The sequence below is a fragment of the Mercenaria mercenaria genome, chromosome 16 (assembly GCF_021730395.1).
Source record: "Mercenaria mercenaria strain notata chromosome 16, MADL_Memer_1, whole genome shotgun sequence".
In the NCBI taxonomy this organism is placed as follows: domain Eukaryota; kingdom Metazoa; phylum Mollusca; class Bivalvia; order Venerida; family Veneridae; genus Mercenaria; species Mercenaria mercenaria.
The window spans coordinates 4,818,850-4,833,122 of record NC_069376.1 but is presented as its reverse complement, the minus strand read 5'-3'; the positions used below and the strand labels follow the sequence as shown (position 1 = coordinate 4,833,122).

Sequence of the window (14,273 nt, the reverse complement as noted above, 5' to 3'; positions counted from 1 at the left end):
TCAATGTACCATTTTATTTAATCTTAAAAAAATTCTAAAGATGATGATGGTAATCTCCAGACTAGAAATCTTGGGCACCATCTCTTTTAACATCTTGCCAGCTTGTCTGATTGTGTTAGGTTCCTATCTTAGAATGGTGTGGTTGCTGGTTGATATGCAATCTGTAACAGAGTATATACATGTACATGAAAATACAATAATTATTGTATTGAATATGCAATACACTAGAATCATATAAATATTGTAACTACAATTTTGTGTTGCTTGACTGTTTTATGCAGATGATGAATCTAATATTCTAAAATTTTTTCTAAGAATAACAAGGACTTACAAGTTACTATCTATTACTATTGTATTAGTTTTCTTGCAAAACATCGAATATAATAAAAAGAAAGAATAATGAATTAACTTAAATTAACAACAAGTCTTAACTACAGAATGATATCATTAATAACATTAATCTGCAAAAAATAATTTTCAAATGAAATGTTTACATTTTTTTGTAACCTTTGTATGTGCGTGTGCACAGAATTCTGTTGAAAGACAGAAGCACCAGAAATGATATCGTAATGTGTAGATTGAACAGTGAGTGAGTGAGTGAGTGAAGTGAGTGAGTTTGGGTTTTACGGAGGGATCAAACCAAATGGTCATATAGCGCGAGCAAGAGAGGTCATTAATAAACAAGAGGTGGGGGGGAATGGTGTATAATGGTTAAGGTGTCGGTTGATGAACCGGGGTCATGCGGGGTTTCAGACAGATGGGGGCAAGACCACATCTCTACTATGACAACAATCTGTGGACACAAGAGTGGTTCAGGAATAAGCTTGTAATTTATCACAATTAAGCTAAAATTGAATTTGCGTAACTAAAAATGATAACCAAATATTGCACTCACTTTTGATGTAAAAATCTGATTCATGTACATAGCACTTAATTTCTTTACATGATTTAAATCTGTGTAAGGTTTCATTGGAATCCCTTGAACTGATTAAAAGTGATATCAAGGACCCAATATATATCAAGATAATTAACTAACACATAAGCAGAGTGGATTTTATCAAGATAAACAGTCTTCCATGCTTCAGTTACTTAGTAATAGAGAAATACCTGTATCCACTAGCAAAATGTAACTCACTTTTCCTGTCTCATGTTAAAAACTACTCAATGCTTTGTCATATGATACCCCACAATGTGCGGTAGTCTCTGGTTTTCAAATGGCCTGAAAAATGTTATAATATTGTTATATACATGTTATATATGTGAAACCTATTACTGAAAGTGGGGGAAGAAACAGCAACAGCTAGATTTTTTTATGTAGTCGTTATGGACTTTTACTTTAAAACTAATAATCAGTATCACTATTATTATTTATAAATTATATGGCAGTGTACACAGGTAGATATGGGCGTCAAGAAAGTCACTGGGTTTCATGACATTGTGCACAGGTAGAGCTGGTAGCTATCGTAGCCATGGGAATCATTACATAGTGCACAGGTAGAGCTGGCACAAGGAAGTCACTGAGCTTCATGACTATGTACACAGATAAAGCTGGGCAGCTAGGAAGTCACTCCAGTCATGACAGTACACAGGAAGAGCTGAATTCAAGCAAGTCTGAGGTTCACGACAGTTCTTGTACACAGGTAAGTGGCTGCAAGAAAGTCACTGAGCTTCACGACAATGTAAACAGGTAGAGCTGGTAGCAGAAAGGTCATTGAGCTTCACGACAATGTAAAATGTAGAGTTGGGTTAGCAGGAAAGGTCACTGTGTTCACGACAAATTTAAACAGGTAGAGATGGTAGCAAGAATGTCATGGTTCCGAAATGTTAAACAGGTAGAGTGGTAGCAAGAAACAAGTCACTGGCTTCACGACCAAAGTAAACAGGTAGAGATGGTAGCAGAAAGTACTGGCTTACGACAAAAAAATGGTAAAACGTAAGAGTGGTAGCAAGAATGTCATAAGTGCTACATACCAGTGATAGGTTAATGATGCAGAAAAGAAAGTCTTGGGCAAGTTTTATATGAAAAAGACTCATGCAAGGTTATCAATTTAAATCAAATACTTTTTGAGCTAGGTGTGGTCACGACACTTCGGACGGACGGAAACACGGTCAGACAAAACTATAATATGCCCCACCACTCATAAACAGGGGACCTCAAATAGCTTGTGTTTATGTTTCAGTCAATATTTGCATTGTCTTTGAGGAGAGCATGTGTATCGCAAACCTTCAAACCTTAAGGGAAAACTTTTGTTAAAATTTATTTAAGAGTTATAGAACTTTTCTAAGTTAAAACGGGGCTGTATCTCAGGGAATTACTGCACTTAGAGTTAAAAATTTGTTAACACTAATTAGCAAGTATAACATGTTCAATTGATTGATTGATTTATTTTGTTGTGTTTAATGTCGCACCCACCACAAACGTTAGGTTATATGGCGGACTTTCCAGGCTTTGATGAAGAACACAGGTGCCTTCTGTGGATTTAATTCATCAGGCAGGTATTAGGTAGTAGGGACCATGGTCCAGCCATAAGCAATGTGATGACTTCCTCACGCATATGAGAATTCAGCGTCCCCAGTGGGCTCGAACCCTCATCAGGAGGGGCAAATGATTGGAGATGTTTTCAATTAAACAGAAGTTATCTGCGAAGATATCTGACATTAATGAAATATAACCAGTATAGATATAGACACTAAACTTTATTATTCTATTAAGTTGAGCTGAAATTCAGCTTATAATTTTTGATACCCTGGACACTATGTTATTATTGCAGTATGAAAATATTACAGTTAACTATAGATGAAAAAAAGTTTATTCTTGCCTTATATTAGTATATCCACAATTATTGATAATATTAATGCATCAACCAAATATCCATGATGTTGTTAATTGACAGTTTATCAAATTACTGTTTTAAGACTGCTGAATTCTGATGTTTCCATGAATAACCAGAATTATTGTCTTAGGCAACTTGTATTACTGTAGTTGTTTTCCTGGGGCATTTTCTTTTCTTTTTCATGTAAGCCAATTCTTAAAAGATATCACCAAGAAAGAGTTGAACTGCAGAAAACATCCTGTTCTATATCACCCTTTTTAATGTTGACATCTTCGAAAGTTTAAGCTATTTGCAAATAATGTATGAAGCAAGGTTGTGATTTAATATGTGCTTTTTTTTGTCCATCAATGGCAAAACTGATATAATTTTAGGACATGTAATACAAGAGCGCTGCCTTGTGGTTGCAGACGTCATCTGGATTGATTGGACTGGATCGCCTCACCTGAGTACATGAGCTATATGTCTTCAAATGGAAAACTGATGCTAAAATATTAAGATGGTAGATCAGTAGGTCAACATCCTGGTATGACTGAAAGTCATTTGAGATCTCGGTGTGCAAAACTGCAATGTCATCCAATTTAAGGCTGTTCTTTAAAAACAAGAAAGTAGTGTCAGAACGTTAAGATCACAGTAAAGTGATCCGTAATTGCTTGGTCTCCAGGTACTCAATAAAAAACATAGGAAATATGATCTCTTAATTTTTGAATTATTTTGTTCCTTATAACTTTTTTCTATTTTAAAAAAGTGAAGCACAGGGTTAGAGCCTCTTTTCACCATAAGTTGATCAAACTATGTTAGACATTCACCAGGCAATGCTACATTACAAATAGACAAGAAGATCTTTCTTTTTTTTCTTTCATAAACATGTATATGTCAATGTTAACACTTGGTACCCGCAGGCAGGGCATATTTTCACCCTAGGGGGACATTAACTTGAATAAATCTTGTTAGAGAAACACTAGGAAAGCAACATACTTCATACTAAAAGCTAGCCTTTTTTAGGCAAGGACGATTTTTTAAAGTTATTTTCCTATCTTAGTCTATGTAAAACCTGGAAACCCGACGGTCGATCAGTTGAATAATACTGCCTTTTTACTTACACAAGGTTTGTTCTTGATTTGACTAGTCGACACCTAGTTTTTGGACAATAAAATGACCCATTTCAAACTTAGCCTAGATTTCACCAGGGTTAACATTCTGACCAAAAATATCATGAAGATCAATTGTAAAAATACATTCTTTTTCTCATAACAAGTTTTTCTTTGACTTGAGCTAGTGACCTAGATTTCTACCCTAGATGGGCCCATTTTCGAACCTGGGCCTGGATTTTAAATGGCCAGAGCTCCAGATTAAGGGCGTTTTTTTTGTAATTACGAATTTGTAGGGGTCGGATACGAATTTATTTTAAAATGTGCGTATCAATACGAATTTATTTTAAAATCGTGGTCTGTATCAGTACGGCTTGTAAACAGTATTACAATTTTCAAAGGAAGATCGAGCCGAATTGCATGTCTGCACCAAGTTGTGCTAATCAACTCTATCCCGACTGTTGACAATTTGCACGGTGTCAAATGAGTGTGGAATACATGAAACCAGTAGCATAATGTAAGATCCGCCTAATTCAGGTACTTGCGAGATTTTTCCGAGAAGTGTGAAGCGAATCAAATTATCCGATACACTGCAGTCAATTGTGTTCAGCCAACTGGCGCCGCGGTTACGTATCTGACACTTTGTTTAGTTGTCAGCATGTCCTAGAACAAAAAAAACAAACAATGTTTTATAACCGTGCGATTAATTAGAATATTGTACACAGTTTTTGTCATATATGGTAAAAGAACGACATGTAATGTATTATTATGTTAACTCCGACTTCTATCAATGAATTGATTTGAATATATGTAATTTTAGTTTACACAGTTTTACTTTCAGTTTTTATTCGAGTAGATACTTTTCACCAATGATATGACTTATTCTTATTTTTGTCTGTTATCTGGAACTACCATTACTAATTTCCCAAAATATCAGGTAGTACCGTTACTACTTAGAAAAAATATCAGGTAGTACCGTTACGAATTTCACAGAAAGTCTGGTAGTACCGTTACTAATTGCACAAAACCTTATCTGGAGCTCTGACAAGGTATTTATTCTGACAAAATGTCATGAAGATCAGTTGAAAAATACTGCCTCTATTGCATTCACAAGCTAAATGTTGACAGACAGACTGACAACGGATGCTGGACATTGAGCGATCACAAAAACTCACCTGAGCAACAGGTGAGTTAAAAAAATTATACAGTCAAACCTGTCTATAAAGACCATCCTTGGGAGAGCCAAAATGTGGTCTTTATTGGGAGGTGGTCTTTATTCACAGGTTAAAATACACTGTAAATGTTAAACTGGGAATCAATACATGCGGTCTTTAGAGCCAGGTGGTCTCTGTTCAGAGGTGGTGTTTAACACAGGTTTGACTGTACATCCATATAAGGTTTATGTGTAATTTTATTATTGTTTTATATGAACTAATATACCTGTCACCAATCAGCTTATCCCCTTTGCACAACGGGTACATTTTTCTATCAGAAGGTTACCGCATCGAATCCTGGGGAAGATGTTTGGCTATCTGTAAGGCAAAACATCAAGGTTAAGTTTACTCTCTAGAGCATGTAAAGAAATTATCAGTTACCTGTAGAAAACAACAAAAATTTGTAGCAGAGGTCCCTGGCTAAGGGACATTTTTCACAAAACATATTGCATGCAATCACAATGTATTCTTCTATACTATAGATGTACATAAATCAGAAAATTCACACAGACGTTATGTAGTTTGAAAATGTCTGGATGCTCATATATGCATTGTAATGGTTTACTGTATTTTTATCTTTAAATAAGAAAAGAAATTAATTAAAATAAAATGAAATATTTTGTCGTATTAAAGGGAGATAATTAATAAACAAGTGAAATACATGATGTTTATATAGTACTAAACAGTCTCTCAATACAAATTATCATTTTTAAATTACTGGGAAAACTGCTAGAAATACATATGTATTGTACTTTATCATAAAAAGGGAAGTAATTTCATGTACAAACAGAAAAAAGAAATTAACTGGGGTGCCTGTGACCTCAAATTTGTATATGACACCATGTCTTGTAATGGTGAATATTTATACCAACACCACTGCATCAAAAAGTTACAGAGCAGACAAAAATTACCAAAAATCCCAATAGGTGACATTGACCTTGCATTAGATGTCTGAGTCTCCATGCAACAAAATAATTTGTTTTTGTGACTGTTTAAGTCAAGTTAACATCTAACTGTGACCTTGACCGTTGAAACAGGGGCCTGGTCTTGCACATGACACATTGCCTCTTAATGAGGTATATTTGTGCTAAGTGATTTTAAAATTCCTTGACAAATGGCAGAGCAATGGATAGGACAAGAAGCAAGACCATGTTAACCTTTGACCTCTATGTGTGAACTTGACCTTTGAGCTAGAAGTCTGGATCTTGCATATGATATATCAACGACATGATAGGGAAAATTTGTACCAAATAACTTTAAAATCCCTTTATAAATGGCAGAGCTATAGACTGGACAAGAAAAGGACCAAGTTAACCTTTGACCTCTATCTGTGACATTGACCTTTGAGCTAGGGATGTTGGTCTACAGAGTGACACATCAACTTATTAAATGGAACATTTGTGCCAGGTAATTTGAAAATCCCTAATGGATGACTGGACTAGAAACATGCAATGAGAACACTGAACCTCTAAGTGTGACCTTGTCCTTGGTGCTTGAGGTCTGAGTCTTGCACATGACTCACTGCCCCATTACGGTTAAAAAAAGGTTTGCCAATCAATTTAAAAATCCCTAGAAGAATGGCAGTTATGGATCGGACATGAATCAGACACTATTTACCTCTTCTTAATCTTAAAAGCTACATGTACATGTAGATGTTTGGTTATCCATATAATTCATAAACAGGAACAATCACACGGCACTTCAAAGCATTATTCATGCGAAAAAAAATTATCAAAACTTCAACCCGAAAATTTATTTAATTGAGGGCATGACTGAGGAAAGACTGGTACGAAATTTATGGTCTTAGTTTCATATGATGCAAGTGTTATAAGGAATTAAGCCATCAAGTAATAATACAGACGAAGTAGAAGTTCAGGAAACTTTTAGCATTAAACTGAAGACATGAAAGCCGGTGCCAGAGAGACAAGAATAACTATTTTCAGTAAATAAAGCCATCAAGTAATAATACAGACGAAGCAGAAGTTCAGGAAACTTATAGCATTTAAACTGAAGACATGAAAGCCGGTGCCAGAGAGACAAGAATAACTATTTTCAGTGAATAAAGCCATCAAGTAAAAATACAGACGAAGTAGAAGTTCAGGAAACTTTTAGCATTTAAACTGAAGACGGGAAAGCCGGTGCCAGAGAGACAAGAATAATTCTCCATATACTTTGTACAGTCAAACCTATAATATTAATTCGTTTACATATCTTTTTTTCAGCAGGAACATACCATATCCTTACATTCTGTACACCTTTCCTATAACAATTCCTTCAACTCTGTGCAACAAATGTAAACTTCTTGTGTTTATGGAAAACTGCAGAGCCCTACCTCATATATTTCTCTACAAAAGAAGAATATTTCCTCACATGATGTACATACAAGATAATTATATTTTTAATGCAAAGAATATATTAAGACATATCTCAGTGTTATATCAGAACTGTGCATTGTAGCAACTAGTTCCATTGTGTGATGTGATGTTGTGTTAAAACATTTAATGTTCAAAAAGTTGCTTTCCCAGTTTTCAATTTTGTTCTGTCTGTGACTGATAGCAGAGCTGGACTAAGTGAAACAAGTGATGTCAAAGACTTAGTGATCTGCAATAAATAAATCCCTGCTGTTAAGGTGAAATTACACAAAACCAGACAGCCATAATGTCCATTCACAATGAACAAAATCTTCAATTGTGTATCACAGCTGAGCTTTCTGGCAAAAAAAACCCCAACAGCTCTGATCTATATGTCGAGGGCTGAGCGCGAAACTATTGTATCTTGTTCTTTATTTATATACAGTTACAATAGTTTCTCGCTCAGCCCTGATCTATATCAAGAATGGTTTTAATGTACATCACTGCCTGCTGAATTTTCCAAACTGGCTAAATTTCTGCAAATACTTTAATAAATTTCAACCTGAGAATCTACAACTGGTTCTCCAAATTTTTCCGGTGACTACTATCAATTGTGTGATTGGAAAGCCTGCAGCCGAACCACATTTGAAATATGAATCAAGCTAGTCATAATATCTCAAATTGAAAACTTATTCAGTTTAAATGATTGCATGTATGTGCAAAATATATTTCAAAACAATATGACTGCAAAGAAAGTGTGAAATGTAGAAAAGTGTCCCTCTAAGCAACTTTTCTATGAAAATTTACATCACAATCTCCTTTCCCCATACTGAAACTGTCAAAATGTATAAAACCTAAAAATCAAGTCTTACATATGTAAAATGTGTCATAACAAACACTTTGAATAACGAATGTATCAATCACAATGTCTGTTCAAATTGCTTTACTGACTTCCAGATCTGAAGCAACGTTAACTGTTTTCAGGTAAAATTTAGTACAGTAAGCTGTATTCCAAGTGAGAATTATTAGGTCAGATTGTAGCTAAACATTGCTGCAATCTGACCTAATAATTCTCACCTGGAATGCAGCTTACTGTACCAATTATTATGAACAAAGTCCTGTCCAATTTCAAAGTAACAGATTACTAATGTAATCTCACTAACACACATGCTTCAGAATGTAGTCATTATGGTAAAACTGGCTGAAATAATGTTATTCCACTATAATTCTAATTTCTACCTGTCTTTCAATTGTCGTTGCAATTTAAACGAAGTCTATTAAATTTTACAGTATCATGGAAAAGTACCTGATTCTTATCAAAAATATTTACAAAGGAATTATTTACCTATTCACAACACCAAACAATTGTCTTCAGTCAAATCTGAGAAGTTGTAGACTTATATACACAAAGGCGGTCAATCCCCGTCTATGCGACAAACTTCACATTGTCCAAGCGCTCTCATTTCAGGGTTTTGGGTACTGAAAATATAAGAAATCAAACAGAATAAGTAAACATACAATTCAGGACTGCAAATATGAAGACTTATGCTCAATTTAGCATTTAAGAAAACCAATATTCAAGTCTAGTGTGTGAAAATCTGCCTGTTTTCCTTCAAAATCAATTAAAATATGCCAATTTTAGGCCTGATCTGTTCAATTTCAAGTCCTTTCACTGATTATAATTACACATATTTCTCTATTCAGACTGTGTGAACTGTGTAAATTCAAGTATCCAAAAGAGCAATTTAATGTAGGAAGAATAGAAATATATATATAATATCTGACTCTAGGTCAGATTTCCTCGGCTGCAGCTCCAATTTCTAAAAATCTATGGTGGCATCTGTAATACACCATTTTGTTTTCCGCAAACGGTTTCAAACATAGAACTTATACAAATGCATTTTATGCATGAAAACCTGCAAAATTAGTAAAATTTCCAGAAATATGTAAACTGAAAGTAGGATTTTCAAGTGCATGTATAGTTTTATTCAAACTGAAGCATTTTCAGCAATTGTAATAATTAATTCAAGTAATTTCCAGATTTCTATGCCTACGAGCCATTCAGCATCAAAATTTCAGCCATGCAGATTGCAAAATAACAAATATATTGGCAATTTACTTTCTGAATTTTTCCATTATATCAGGCCTAAGACCACAGTTATTTTTACTATATGTTCTATATAGGCAATGGACACTAATGCATTTTGCATGCATTCCAACCCACCAAAATACCTGAACTCAACAAAACTATTCAAGAGAAAAAAATCCAGCCACAATAAACATGGGGTTTGAATGGCACTTTTTACAACCATTTTGAACCAAATCACATCCATCCAAAAACAAAATATGCCGAAAAACTTTAACCACCTCCTAGCAGTCATGAGCTTTAATGAAAAAAATTATCTGAAGGAATTAGGTGAATGGCCATACAAGGAACATTGCTTTGAAATTATTTTCAAATCAAGCCAGATGTTTCAAAGCTGAAGATTTTCAAAGTTTTCTATACATCAATACTGGGAAAACTAACCTACCCCCTTCCCCACTCTACATTTTTTAATGCAAAACTGCTGTGTAATTACTTTAAAACTGGACAAGCAATTTCAGAAAAGATCTTCCAAAGTTTTCCATATAACTACACTAAGAACATTAGCCTGGACCAACTTTTTTTTTTTTTTTTAGGTCACCCAAGGAACATTTCTGGGATAGTATTTCAAAATGTCTTCTGGGAAGAATATTATAATGTTTCTCCTTTTAGTTGCCATCACAAGAAGAATTCGGAGTACTAATTTTCGTGCTATTCACGGGATCGGGCATGCGCTAGTTCATGTCTAGTGCTGATATTAGACTGAAATGATAGGCTTTCCTTAAAAAAGCGATATTTGTAGTACTGAAATACTGTAATTACAATGAAACAGAGAACAGTGGAATATCTATTTATTGTGTAAATATGACAATAACTGCATTCCTAACTAATATTCTGAAGAAAGCTTTGAATAGAATAATTTAACCTGTTTGAATGTTAGTATAAAAATAACCCCTTTTGTAAATTAAGTTGCTTTTTTTTCTTCTTGCCGGTAAACATTGTATATAACACCTTCGGAATAGTTACAGTGAGTATGTTGGGTTTTATGGCGAATCGACACAGAATGGTCATATATCGCCGTGGGAATAGTTACAAGTGTCAGCATAACATTTTACTGCTTTGAAAACCAGGTGTAAATTTGAAAACAAACAATTATTGCAATTCTGCACTGTATACATGTACAAATTCACAGTATACAGATTAACACTGATCTAAACGAATGTAGATTTTATGCCATACTGTAGACCTATGCATGTTTATTTGCGTGCCTGGTCGTTTTTATTACGAATAGCATTCAGCAGTCAGGGGTGTAACTGTTTTAGGTTATGTAACCTATTTCAGTTACTTTTTCAAGAATTTTATAACCTGTATTAGTTATAAAATAAGGATAACCCAGGTAAGTTATTCAAAAAAAGCCTTTTTACTGTTCTCACAAAGTGAGCTTTAAAATGCAATTAGTAGCAAACTGTGGTTAATCAAATTCTCTTTTAGTCTGATAATGACCTGATGAGCATAATGGGATGTTAAGAGTTTTATAGCTTAAAAACCATTTGCGTAAGACTTTATCAGCCTTGTGTAAAAAAATTTACTGCACAGCTGGAAAGATAAAAGGCCAAGGATTCAGGAAATGATTGCATTAGTCACATTCAAAATGAGGAATTGACACAGGAGGGCTTTGTAATATTTTATCATAACTGAAACAAGTTATGAAAGTAAACGCAGTAACTCAAATGGGTTATAAAATGTGATAACTTGAAACAGTTACACCCCTGACTGTTCAGCCACCAATTGGCTATATTAGCACCGGTGATACTGCGCTAATACAAGTATGCGTTAAAAAGTCAAACTACTGAATTTAAGGCATTTGCACTAAAATTTAGCCGTGCTAATATAAAATACACTTACAGTAGTTTACTGGATTTAAGTGCGTAATCCAATCTTTTCGTAAATCAAGCACATTATTTTTGTAATCGAGTACAACAAACATAAATGCCGTCTCGTAAGGTGTCGGCCCAGTACAATTTCTTCTTCTTTGCGGTATAGTAAAACACGCACCTTCTGAAATGGATTGTGACTTTCACAACAAAATTGCAGCATTGACAGCTCTGTATTTGTAAAGAACAACCCTGTTCCAGTCAATATAGCTTAGAAAATCACTATCATCAACGATGAACTTTTTTGCTACACATCAAAGTTTTAAGTCCATGTTCATATTTCCAATAAACATAATTCATGTCTACCAGTCTGGAGTAGTTTTTTTAATCCATCCGCACAGGAATATAGTCCTGAAAAACACAGACAAAACAACTGTTAAAGACATCAGAAATGGCACAAAATGTACACAGTGTCAGTAAATACATTTAGAATTTAACATGTCAAAGTAGTGATGGTTTTAAACTAAGAACTTCAAAATTTCAAAGAACTACTTCCTAGGATACAACGACCCGGAAGTACTTCAATACTGGGGTGACACTTGAATCTAACCAAATTTTTTACGCATTCTGGTAAATTAGGCAAACTAAATTCTGTACAAACATGGAGCTTACTTTGCAGACAAATTGGCTAGGAAACCGGTATTTCAAGTGAAAATATACAAATTAGGAAAATTGTCATATCTTGAAAAAAATTTGATGGATTTTTATGAAATAAAGTTTGGTGTCACCGGCTGGTCTCGTAAAATCTTTTATATAACAGTATGCCTTATTTTTTCTGTAAACTGGTATATCAAATAAGAAATTACAAAAAAAAGAAAGATATTTTTATTAAAAAAATACAGTTTGCTATCTGAAATAAAAATAAATTGATATTTTAAAGATTTAAAGGACAAAATTCCATGACAAAGACCAATAGGGTTACTGCAACTAATATCTGAAAGTAAAACACACCCGTACACCACACTATTTACTAACAAGAGCTCGTCGAACACGAAATGCCCCCCATGATGCATTCAGTAATTGCACAAGGAACAGAAATTATATGCTCACTGTAAACAAAAGTTCTACATTTCTGGTTTAATCTGACCTTGACCTTTAACCTATTAACCTAACAAGAGATTACAGAGAGATCTTGGCGCCATCCACTGAGCCATTTTTGAATGTTCCAAATTTCAAGACTAGCTCAAGGTCAAAATCAATGTCAAATTTCATTTCGGTACAAAACAATGTGTATGTGGTCCAAATTTGAAAGCTGTGGCTTGAGAAATGTGAAAGCCGGTCACTAGATCAATTTCAAGGTCAAAGTTCATTTCGGTAGAAAGAACTATGCACGTGCTTCAAATTTGAAGGCTGTAGCTTGAGAAATGTGAAACTAGGTCAAAATCAAGGTCAAATTTTATTTCGGAACACAAAAATATGCATGCGGTCCAAATTTGAAGCCTGTACCTTCAGAAATGTGAAAGTAGGTCACTAGGTCAATCTCAAGGTCAAGATTCATTTCGGTACACAAAACTATGCATGTGGTCCAAATTTGAAGGCTGTAGCTTGAGAAATGTGAAAGTAGGTCACTAGGTCAAAATCAAGGTCAAATTTTATTTTGGAACAAAAACTATGCATGTGGTCCAAATTTTGAAGCCTGTACCTTCAGAAATGTGAAAGTAGGTCACTAGGTCAATAACAAAGTCAAAGTTTTTTTCGGTACACAAACCTATGCATGTGGTCCAAATTTGAAGGCTGTAGCTACAGAAATGTGAAAGTAGGTCACTAGGTCAAGATCAAGGTCAACTCATGTCAAGGTTCATATTGCCACTCAAAACTATACATGTGGTCCAAATTTGAATGATGTAAGTTATGGACATGAAGGTTCTAAGTTTTTCCCTATTTAAGTCTATATGAACCATATGACCCTTGGGGCGGGGCCATATTTGACCCTAGAGGGATAATTTGAACAAACTTGTAGAGAACCACTAAATGATGCTACATTACAAAATATCAAAGCCTTAGTCTTTGTGGTTTGGATAGGGTTGGATACCGGTTCCCGGTATCGGTACAATACCTAATAATCACTTCGAAAAGTACCGGTATATACCGTTTCGTAAAAGAACCGGTTCCTATTTCGGTATTTCCATAAAAGTAAAAACAAAATTCTTACAAAATCTGCGGCAAAATAAAGCAGAAATTTAAGCAAATAGCGTAATAACACGATCGACATTGTTTACTGTGATACCGCTCCGAGTAACCTCCCTTGACATAGAGAGTTAACCGTGCGAATAGTTTCGTATGCTAAATATTACCTGAAATACTTCTTTTCCCGTCGTTTCAAACAACGTAAACCAATACTTCATTTCAAAATATATGACACTATTTTTCTTTATAGTATTCTTTTAAAACTAATGAAAAAAATTATGTAAATAAAAAGTTACGAGACTAAGCTGTAACCTACGTAAACAAATAATCGGTTTTCGCGAACCATTAGAAATAATGTTATTGTTGGAATGTTGGTTGTTTCAAGTGTTATGAAGGTTATTGTTCAATTTAAAATGTGTTGCAAAGTGTTTCACATTAAAAACATTACTAGTCAACCTAGTCGAAGATTATCATGAGTGAAAATGAGTCTGACTTGTTACAGGGGTAATTTGAAAGCTAATAAGTGTTCAGTTTAACAGTTCTAGAAAGCACTGAGCTTTAAAAGCATTACTACAGTGAGTGTATTCATAGATTTAAATTGCATAGTGAGCGAGGTATCTACTCTAGATTTTTATTTTGGAA

At 34.4% G+C, this 14,273-nt stretch overlaps 1 long non-coding RNA gene across 1 annotated transcript; it reads right to left on the bottom strand.

Moving 5' to 3' along the window:
- Window positions 1-5,373: 5,373 nt before the first annotated feature.
- On the bottom strand, window positions 5,374-11,617 carry LOC123541395 (uncharacterized). Its single transcript, XR_006684498.2, has 4 exons — window positions 11,476-11,617; window positions 8,833-8,966; window positions 7,370-7,481; window positions 5,374-5,454 (listed from the first exon to the last, which is right to left on the bottom strand). It is a non-coding gene; the product is annotated as an uncharacterized LOC123541395 (long non-coding RNA).
- Window positions 11,618-14,273: the final 2,656 nt, after the last annotated feature.